A 10872-nucleotide genomic window follows, 5' to 3' on the forward strand; every position below is an offset into this window, starting at 1 on the left:
TCTTTTTCATATGCGTTTTATACATATTTACCCCCTTTCTTTCCTTTCTCTCTCTCTCTCTTATATACACATCTTTCTTCCTTCCCTCCTTCTCTTCCTCCCTTCCTCCCCATTCTCTCCCCCCTTTCCTCCATCTCTTCTTCCCTTCATCCATCTTTCCCATCCCCTCCCTCCCTCTCTACCTCCCTTTCTCCCTTTCTCTTTTCCTCCTATTCCTTCTTTCCTTTCTTCCTTCTTCATCCCCAATTCTCAGTCTTTCGGGGGGAAAAAAAGAAGATAAACTTTAAGTTACGCTGCAGCACAGCACGACTTAGCGCTCCCTGGAGGTGCTGCAGCGGGGTCTGGGTTCCCCGGGAGGTGCTGCAGCAGGGTCAGGGTTCCCTGGGAGGTGCTGCAGCAGTGTCGGGGTTCCCCGGGAGGTGCTGCAGCAGGGTCAGGGTTCCCGAGAGGTGTTGCAGCGGGGTCGGGGTTCCCTGGGAGGTGCTGCAGCGGGGACGGGATTCCCTGGGAGGTGTTACAGAGGGGTCGGGGTTCCCTGGGAGGTGCTGCAGCAGGATTGGAATCCCCTGCCCCTCTCTTATCCCGCACAGGCAGCCTTACATTTTGTATTCAGGAGGAGAATCTATCCATTACCAAGGGAGAAAAAAAATATGTTCTCAGATTAAGAAAAGCAAAGGCAATTTATCTCCAGTAGATTTGTGTTTTATGAACTATCATGGAAATGCTTTAGGCGGGACTGACAGGAAAGCAAAGAGAATGGTGGCATCAGGGTACACAAAAGAGGTTCTTTCTTTTAATTTCTTAAAAACATGCAGGATGGATGAGAATAAAGTTTGTGACAGTCTTCACATTGCAGACAGAATGTAGCACATGGAGCACAAAGGGCCGCAGGGAGTTCCCGGGTGAGCAAAACACCAAGGGGTTCGGGGCCAGAAACACAGCCATGAAGTGTGTAGTGATTCGGACTTTGCCTAAACTAAAATCCACAGACAAGGTTTGAGTCCAGAAGGAACCCACTTGGATGTGCTTATCCAAGTCCTTAGATATTTTAAGAATTAACCAGAGGCATGCGGTTAGCAATAGAGACAATTTATTAAGAAAGAGAAAGCGCTTAGCAGAATGGACGGCATTAGTGAGTCAGTGAGCTTCATTCACACGGTAATGTTGATGCATGCCAGACTCCATTGCTAAGCTGGGGCTATTACACGCGTCCACACATGCACTGGGTCTCGTAAAACGGCACCAAAAGAAGCTTTCCTTCATTGTTTATAAATGAACAATAGTCAAATATGTGTGCGTGTGCATGCTCGTGTGTGCATGTGCCTCTGTGTGTGTGTGTGTGTGTGTGATAGGAAGGACACAGTCCACCAGACATTCACATTTCAGTCAGGTCTCGTGTTTGTTAGTTTACCTGACAAAGGGGACACAAGCGTGTGGGGCTGGTGTGGTCGATCAACTGTCCTTAGACAGTCAGGCCCAGGCAAGCCCATCTTCACCGTAGGGTCTAAAAATACCCAGGTGAGATTCCGTGTCAGGAAGACATGGTCTTGGGCTAGCCTGTAGCTCACATAGAGAGCTTGCCTGGCATTTGCCAGACCCTGGATTCTGTCCTTAGTATTGGGGAGTGGGGTGACAAAGACTTGGATAACCATTGATAGCTCAGGAAACAGAGTAACAGGGTGGCTAGCAGGCTCAGGCTTTCTTGTACCCTCCGAAAGCCAGAAAGCAAAAGCAAAAGTGCTGATTCTTCCCCTAGCTCTGTTGATATCTGAGCTGTAGCCCAGGAGACCTTTTTGGACTTTGAGGCTCCGGAGTAGGGAAGGCATCAGTGTGCTATGGTGGATGTCCTTCTGGACTCCGTGGAGGGCCTTCATTTATGCTGATGCCCCTCGGTGCAGAGAAGATGCTGACTCATAAATCTCTTGGGGACTTAACCTCTTAGGGACGTACTGTGTCTAGGTTCTAGGACTGGAGAGCTTGTCCCTATCACTCTCTGGCAGGCACCACCATCACAAACCTGCATGTCCGGGCCCTACATCTGGGTGAGACCCAGGGGTTTTCCAGTCTTGTGCCTCTCAGGGAACAGAAAGCCGTGACCTGGGCAAGTTTTGTCTTATGCCCTAATTAGAAATCCAGACTTCTTCTGGCCAGGTCATCCTTGTGAGGTTATTTTGATTCTCATCAGCTCATTTCCCCAGCCCTGGTGGTTGAGCACAGCGGGGGTGAATTATACTCCGGGCAGGTCTGGCAGGGCGGCTCTTCTCCCGTGTCCTTTGGTCCCCAACACTACAGCTGCGGCCTTGTCACACTGTGAGATGCGGGGTGGGGCCAGAAACACTGGCAGATGGTGACACTTGGTCTCGGCTCTGATGATCTGCAAGAACCTCCTGTTGGAAGCACCAATTACCACCCCATACCCTCAGGGAAGACCTATCAGATGTATGTGGGCTTGTAATAATGATTTGGAAGAAGCTGCCCTCTGAGCACAGCGATCTGGGCATGCAAGTCAGCAGGTTGTAATTAGTTAATTAAACGCCTGGGCTGACAGAATGGCCCCATGGGTCGCTGCCGTGCAGGCCGGCTCCAGAGAGGAGCAGGGCATGCTGGAATCCGTGGGGCCTTTCCCCATAAAAGGTCACTGCAAGGCAGAAGAAGGACATGGTGGGCAATTTCAGGTCCGAGGTTGCTGAGACAGAAAGGAGAGACAGGCACAGGCTTCATGACGCTCTAGGCATCTAGAGCCATGGTTGCGGCAGGGGATAAACGGCCTCCTGGAAGAGCCTGCAAGGCAGAGTCCAGCTGAAGGACCGTGGGCCAGGGAGGGTTGCCAAGGGTAGGGAATGAGGGGAAGTGCCAGGGAGGGAGGGAGCAGAGGCAAAGGAAAGAGAAGAGTCTGCTGAGGTCCCGGGGTTGTCAGAGTAAGCTTTGTACCATGGGAGAAGCTGTGTGGGTACAAGGCACAAGGCCTTTTGAAATCTCCAATCACTGTTGTGCAGCTCCTTACAAAAGGGTTTTCATGTGAGCCTACCTTCGGCCAGACAGAGACAACCAGATGACCCCAGATACCCAGACTGAGCTGCCTATCCCAAAACTGGGGAATGTTAAGTTTATACAGTGGATCCCATCAATAAAACCTCCTCAGAATTCATGTCTCCCTTTCTTTCTTAACCAGCCCACCATGCTGGGCCATCCCCATCATCAGAAGCTGACCAGCTCCTTCTAACTCAGAGAGTTCTCAGTGGGCAATGCCAGTGTGGGTGGCCTCTACACACCCCTCTGCCCCACTCACCTCATTTCTCCTCAGGAACCACAAGATCTTGAGATAATGCGGCAGGTCATGTTGCTCCTGGCTGAAACTGTCCCTCGAGTCCTCATTGGTCTGAGCACACTGGAGCTCCAGCCTGCCCTATGTACCTTGCAGCCCCATGCCCTACCTGCCTGTTCTTTTCTTGTTTCTTCTCTAGGCTCCTTTTGTCTTTTGAATATCCTAAGACTAGGGGTCAAACGCTTATTTAACTGTCATGGGATAGTTCTCTTTAAAGCAGGCAGGGCATCCTTTCCTGCATTCTCCAAACTGGAGCAGTTTTTAATGAATCCTCTAGGGTTTTCCAGATTAATCACATGACATGCAAACAATAATATTCTGACCAAACTCTAATATATATTTTATTAGTGAATTAAAAAAAGTGCTGGGAACCATGTATTACCCTCAGATTCTAAGCATAAGGGTCCACCTGATGGTGCTGTCCTCTCAAAAAGGACCTGAAGATGCAAACCTGAACCTGACAGTGAGGTTCCTGCTTGTGAAGCCTTGGGGTCAGGACATGATTTCCTCAGACTCCAGATGCTTCAGGGAAAGATTGATGACAATGGGGTCCAGCGAGTTCAACCAACAAGCAGACCGTAAGGAGCTCTGGGCCCTGGTTCTACCTGGATCCCAGACTTAGATCTGTAACAGGTTCTCTATCCTCAGCAGCCAGTCATGTCTAAAATTCCCACTTGGAGGAATTTTTACTGCCAAGTGCTAATAAGAAGAACCTGCATCTTTCTGGACAAACAGAACACATTTCTATATGCTGTGAGTGGATTCAGTCCGTTGCTCAAGTTCACTGCATCTTCAAAATTACTACCAGGCTACTGTCTGTGAGGCCCCGTAACACCAGGAAGATCGGTGGCCCCAGGGCAAGGCCTGACCGCCTGGCTCAGCACAAGGTCTTCTTTCTGTATCCTGTTGTCTTCCTGACAGCGTTGAGGAGCAGTGGCAGTCTGGGCTCAGGACACCTGGACAGGATCAATCCTTTATTTCATTTCATTGTTGACCCCCGAGTCTCTTGAGGCTAACTGGGAAGTGATGGTTAATAGACACACATTGTACTGAACTAAAACCCAGGGATGAATCCTTTATCGTCTGAACTCTTGAGAGATGAAATCACAACCATGGGACATGAGTTCTACGCTGTTATTCACCCTCTCTCTTTTCTCCCCCTACATTCGTGTGTGTGTGTGTAAGTGTGTGTGTTTGTGTGTGTGTGTATGTGTGTGTTTGTGTGTATGTGTTTGTATGTATGTGTGTATGTGTGTATGTATGTGTGTATGTGTTTGCATATACATGTGTGTGTGTATGAACGTGTGTGTATGTGTGTATGCATGTGTGTATGTATGTGTATGTGTGTATATGTATGTGTGTGTGTTTGTGTATGTGCGTATGTGTGTGTATGTATGTCTGTGTGTATGTGTGTGTATGTGTGTTTATGTATGTGTATATATGTGTCTGTGTGTAGGTATGTGTGTGTGTGTGTGTGTGTGTGTGCGCGCATGAGAAGGGGCAGCCTCAGATGCTCAGGGATCATTTCTCAAGTGCTGCCCATCTCTTTTTTGAAACATGATCTTTTATTGGCTTGGGCTTTCTGATTAGGCTTGGCTGGCTGTCCTGTAGGCCCCATGTGGAGATATATGTTGTTTTTGCCTCCCTCATGCTGCGATTACAACTGTGTGTCACCATGTGTGGTAGTTTGAATGTAATTGGCCCCCCTAAGGTCAGGGAGTGACACTATTAGGAGGTGTGACTTTGTTGGAGTGGGCGTGGCCTCGTTGGAGGAAGTGTCACTGTGGGGGCGGGCTTTAAGGTCTCATGCTAAGGCCATGCCCCGGGTGTAAGACCACTTCTTGTTGCCTGAGGAACAAGATCTAGGACCCTCAGCTCCTTCTCCAGCACTATATCTTCTTGCACCCTGCCATGTCTCACCGTGATGATAATGGACTGAACTTCTGAACTGTAAGCTACCCTGTTAAATGTGTTCTCCTAACAGAGTGGCCGTGGTCATAGTGTCTCTTCACAGCAATAGAACCCCTAACTAAGACACCATGTCAGAATTTTACCCAGGTTCTGGGGATTAAACTCAGGTCCTCATGCCTACAAGGAAATGCTTTACTGACTACACTGTCTTTGCAGCCCCTTTTCTTTTGTCTTGAGATCCCTTGTACTCACCATGCTTGTTGTCCTTATTGCTGACCGGAGATTCCAGTTGATTTTCCTCTTTTGAACAGTTTCTGCTGCCTAGTTTAATCCACTCATTTCTAACTTGAATGTTACTGCAAGGTATAAAATGAATTTGTATATTTGCACCTCCTGCTTACACTCAAGAACTTACAGAATACTTACAGAGAACAGGAACTGAATCTTATACTTTGGTGGATAATTTGTCAATTTTTCTAACACAAATACTCTCAATAAATATTTGAAAGTTATCAAGGAATCAACATTGACGTTATTTTAACGATTCAATACTCAGGTATTCTCTTTTACTCTCAAAGTTCATGTCTAGGTTCAGCCTGGGGTAGACCAGTTATCTCGTTTCCTAAGAGCAGTATTGGTTAGGCTACAACTGTGTTTAGGTTCCATGAGAAGACACTGTGTCCCCAGGGTATTTTCTTGAGTACCTCCTCATGAAGGGAAAGGGCATAGGGTACCAAAAATCTTTCCGATCTCTTCCTAGCCTTTTTCTCACAAGGTAGTCTCAGGTTATTCAGAAGTTACTACCAGGTGATTGCTGGGTTCCTTCCTATCGCTTCCAGCATACAAGGACCTAGAGGGTCCTGAAGACAAGACTTCCCCAGCAGGGTTGCCCTTGGATTAGGGTTACCTGTGATTGACTTGTGGGCTATTCCCAGTCAAATCAAATGGAATGTGCAGTTGGATTCTTTCTATAATTCATACTCACCAACAGATTGTTTCAGCAGCTGTAAATTAACAGTATTGACTACCTAGCTTCTCACTTTTGAAGACCTTTCTCCAAGTCTGAGGAAGTCTAGATGTGAAAGAAATCAGACTTGTAGTTCAGTGAACTACCTTAACATGTAGCAGTCACTATGGAAACAGATATGATGACCTAGCAGCTTACTGTGCATAACCTTATTTCTGAACAGAGAACTGGCATTACTTAGTGACTGGTTCGATTCCTGCTTAAAAATTATAAGGCTATGGCAATGCTCTTTCTGTTTGTATGTGTTATTTTGAAAGAAGGTCTCACTAAATGTCCTCAGTGGCCTGAACTTGATATGTAGACTATGCTGGCCTTGAACTCAGATATCTGCCTGTCTCCGATTCCTGAGTGCTGGAATTAAAGGCATGTGTTGTCATACCTGACTATAGAACTGGTCTTTAATGGTAGTGTCAACTTGCATGTTCTGAAAGAACGGGCTGCTGTAGTGGGATACGGATCGTATGTAGGATGATGTTTCTCTGAGAAGAGTCACAGATGCTCTCTAGTTTAAATGTTCCTCGTTTCATTGGTAGCATGTACAGTCCATAGGAAGTTGAGTAAAACTCTGTGAGTGTAAGTGAAATAGTTAATGCCCGGGGAAATCTTACTTTTTGGAGAGAGTTTCCATCGAGAAACTTTGTCCTGGGTACATACTCCCCTTCCTAGTTCCCGTACCTTCCTTCCTCACAGAAGGCTAGCTTCCCTTGGGTGACGGCTTATCTGCAGCTGTGGGAAGAAAACCTAAAGGTGTAAAAAAAACCTTTTGTGCTTTGGATTTTAATTTGGGTTGATCTGTTCCACCAAAGGCAATCATAGCCATATGAGCAGGATTAAACAGAATCTGAATTTACTTAGAAACAAAGCATAATAATAGGAGCAACAGTGTTGCCGGAGGCCGCTTGTCCGTTTCCCGACCACCCTGACTCAACACAGAAACTGGATTATTTGCAATACTGTTTGGCCAATAGCTTAAGTATATTTCGAGCTTGCTTTTATATCCCAAACTAGCCCATCTCCATTAATCTGTGTATAGACACGTGACTGTGGCTTTCCAGATAAAGTTCCTTCCAGCGTCTATCTCTATTGGGGCTATATGGCTTCTTGTTGACTCTGCCTACTCTCTCTCTCTCTCTCTCTCTCTCTCTCTCTCTCTCTCTATATATATATATATATATATATATATATGTATATATGTATACACACACACACACACACACACACACACACACACACACACATATATATATATATTCTGTTAAGCCATTGGCCGAAAGCAGCTTCTTTATTCATTAACCAATAAAAGCAACATATATACAGAAGGACTTCCCACAGCACAATAGAAGACAGGCTGGAGAGATGGTTCAATGGTTAAGGACACTGGCTTCTCTCTAGAGGACACAGGTTTGAGTCCCAGCACCCACACAACCCACTGTAATTCTAGTTGCAGGGGAGGCAGCACCTTTTGTCTTACACCTGGCACACACATGGTGCGCAGACATGCACACAAGCAAAACACCCATACACATAAAATAAAAATAAGTAAATCTTTAAAAAAAAAACCCACAAAAAAACCCAGAGGTGTATGGTACAGTGTGCTCATTGGTACAAATGAGGTTGCTGCTACTGTACCCCAGCAATGTAGAAAATACCACAGAACAGTGGACTGTGAAATGTATATTTTAGAGTTTCTCATCAACAGAGTATAAACATAAATGTTTAATATATAAATAGAAACTTATTTTATGAAAAATATTTGCATTTGTGATAAAACACCATAGGTCCAGGGTGCAGTAATTGCAAAAGTGAACTAATGAACTTGCTTGTACAAAGCCCCTTGGATTAACAGTTTCTTGCAGCTGAACAGCTGAATTACATAGCTGGTGGGACCCACAGATATGCCTGCCAAGAGTTAGATCTCTGAGCCTCTCCTTCTTTTCACAAGTCATTAAAGCCCATGCAGATGTGAGCCTGCAAGAGGGGCTGGCTGGTCAGCGGGGATCCCCTGAGGGCTCAGCGCTCCCTTCCCTTCCCTTGAACAAGCACTCCATCTGGCTGTAGGCTTGGCCAGGCTTGGGCCATCTGGCTGCACCTGCTCATCACATGGGAACACCTGCTCTGCCGCGGCTCAGTACCCAGGTGCTCTCTCTAGAGATAAACCTTGTTGCTAGTCCCTTCTCTCTCTTTCTCCCCTCTCTCTACCAAGGAGTTTTGTGTCTTCAGAGGTCTCATCATTGACTAAACGTTCATTTCTTTGCATGCTGAGGCTGTGTTGGAAAGTATCCACCCTGATAAACAGAGGTTTGGGAGGAACCAGTGAGGTTAAAAGCACAATTCCTATTGCAGGGGGAGACTGACAGTGGCCTGTTTAGGGTATGGTGTTTGATTTGGTTTTCTTTATCTCTTGTCTCTGATGCCCATCTAGATTTCCTCTGGACATGATTGATCAGTGTTCTTGGGGCGGGGGACTCAAGTGATTGGGGTGTTTACGGGAGGGAGAATAGAGAGCAGTCCTATTTATCAGAACCCACATTGGCAAAACGCCACAGAGATAGACAGAGAGTTGGTCTCCAAGTCACACTAGTAGCAGGTGTTCAAGGATGTGGGGGCTTTGGCTGGCAGACCTTCCCATCGATTGTGGCAGCATTGGCTTTGGCACCCCCACTAGGCTTCAGCAAATCAACTTCAGCAAATTCAAACAAATCCTAGCTGAGTCTGCACGTCTCGCTTTGAATGCATGAACGAGAGCCCACACCCAACCCGGAAAGCTCAGTTTTCCCCATCTGGAAATGGGAATAATGAAACCTGTGGCTGCAGGAGGGAAAGGCCAGCGCACAGCTAGCGTTTAGTAAATGCCATCTGCGATACTCACTGCAATTCTGTCAGTGGCATCCTCAGTGAAGTGTGTGTGTGTGTGTGTGTGTGTGTGTGTGTGTGAGTGTGTGTGTGTGTGTGTGTGAGTGTGTGTGTGTGTGTGTGTGTGTGTGTGTGTGTGTGTGTGTGTGTGTGTATGTGTGTGTGTGTGTGTGTGTGTGTGTGTGTGGGTGTGTGTGTGGGTGTGTGTGGTCGCCTCCCTCAGGCAGCTTTCCTCAAGCCTCAATGGCAACTTCCTTGGTGTCCTGATGAAGTGAAGACTGGCTCGGTGAGACTAGGGAGAAGCCCAGTACTGTTCTGTGAAGTTCATAGATGAAGTTCAGGGTACTGTGAGCAGCGGGACTCTACAATGTCACAACCAGCCTCACCATCTGTACTATCAAGGTATCTGGCATAGTGCCTGCATGCAGTAGGGTCTATAAAACTTTTTTTTGTTTTTTTTTGGGTTTTTTTTGGTAATGAACAACTCACTGGAGAACTGCGCAGCTAAAGGAAGCAACATTAATGCAATGACTGATCTTGGCACTAGAGTGCAAACAGGCATGTTTTGCTAATGAACCTGAGCTAAGGAATCTGCGAAGGTGTGGCAGAGAAATCTGCTCATTCTCAGGGACACTCCTGTCTGAGATGTGAGAGTGGCTGTTGTCTTTGGTGGCTGAGCAGAAAGCTTCACAGGGGGCCTCCTATTTCCTCTGTCCAGACAGAAAGCCGGGGCTGATTGACTGGGCCACTGGCTCTTTGTTTGCTTGTCCCACCAGTTTCTAGCATAGAATGAGTATGTAGGAGAGTTCAGCAAACATAATTTGAATGAGAAGAGAAAGAAACAAGAATAATAAAACACCTGGGGCAGTAATGTCTGACGGAAAGTCTGAACCCAGGTGCCGTGGGTGTGTAGGAGAGGGAGCATCAGCCTGATGGAAAGGGTAACGGGCAGCTGTAACGAGCCCTTTATGAGCCAGGACATCACAGAAAACCAAAGGCAACATTCTCTAATTGCTACCGCTGTGTTTTATAGATCCCTGGGCCCCGTTCTGTAGTCCTACCAAACTCAAGCGCCTATGGATGACCCTGAAGCACCAGGCATCAGGGTCCACCAGCTCCCTAGATCTGGGAAATGTATAGTAAGTAAAAAAGTTGTCCTATGCTGGTAGATCATACCTACTGTGCTGGTAGATCATACCTACTTTCCGTCACTGTCATTCTAAGCATGACCTATACAGGACCCCCCCCCCACACACACACACAGTCAACACAAACCACATAGCATTTCTGCTGTCTTCATTTTGACCCTTCCATGTGACCCTCACTCTAAGGAGGATTATACCCATGTTCCCTGTCTCTTAGGGAGACCATGACCACAAGGTCCTACCTAGCTCTGAAAGAGACTGTACCTGCTTCTTGTTGACTTGGAGGAGAATTGTGTTTGTATAAATCCATCTCTAAGAAGGCCATGAAGATGGGTTTTCTGGCAAGTCAAGTGTGTTTTCCTTAGGCCAGTGTGGCTGGAGACAATCTGCCTGCATCACACACCTGCTGGAGTGAGAAAGGAATCCTTAGAAACTAGGATGGAGGTAGCTTGCTCTGCAAGGGCAAAGGGGTCAAACCTGACCCTGGGATCCTGGGTATAAGCCGAGAGGCATGTCTAGAACAGGAGAAAATGTTCTCTGTCTATATAGTCTGCAAGGCAGATGGAAGGAAGAGTCACCTTTTGTCGGATCTATGCAGACCCTTTGACATT

General features: G+C 46.8%; 1 long non-coding RNA gene across 1 annotated transcript; it reads right to left on the minus strand.

Moving 5' to 3' along the window:
• Positions 1-3654: 3654 nt before the first annotated feature.
• On the minus strand, positions 3655-10660 carry LOC125392359 (uncharacterized). The gene is made up of 4 exons (XR_007229469.3): positions 10526-10660; positions 6872-6989; positions 5489-5592; positions 3655-4281 (listed from the first exon to the last, which is right to left on the minus strand). It is a non-coding gene; the product is annotated as an uncharacterized LOC125392359 (long non-coding RNA).
• Positions 10661-10872: the final 212 nt, after the last annotated feature.

Source organism: Myodes glareolus, chromosome 1 (assembly GCF_982192425.1).
Source record: "Myodes glareolus chromosome 1, mMyoGla1.1, whole genome shotgun sequence".
Classification (NCBI taxonomy): Eukaryota; Metazoa; Chordata; class Mammalia; order Rodentia; family Cricetidae; genus Myodes; species Myodes glareolus.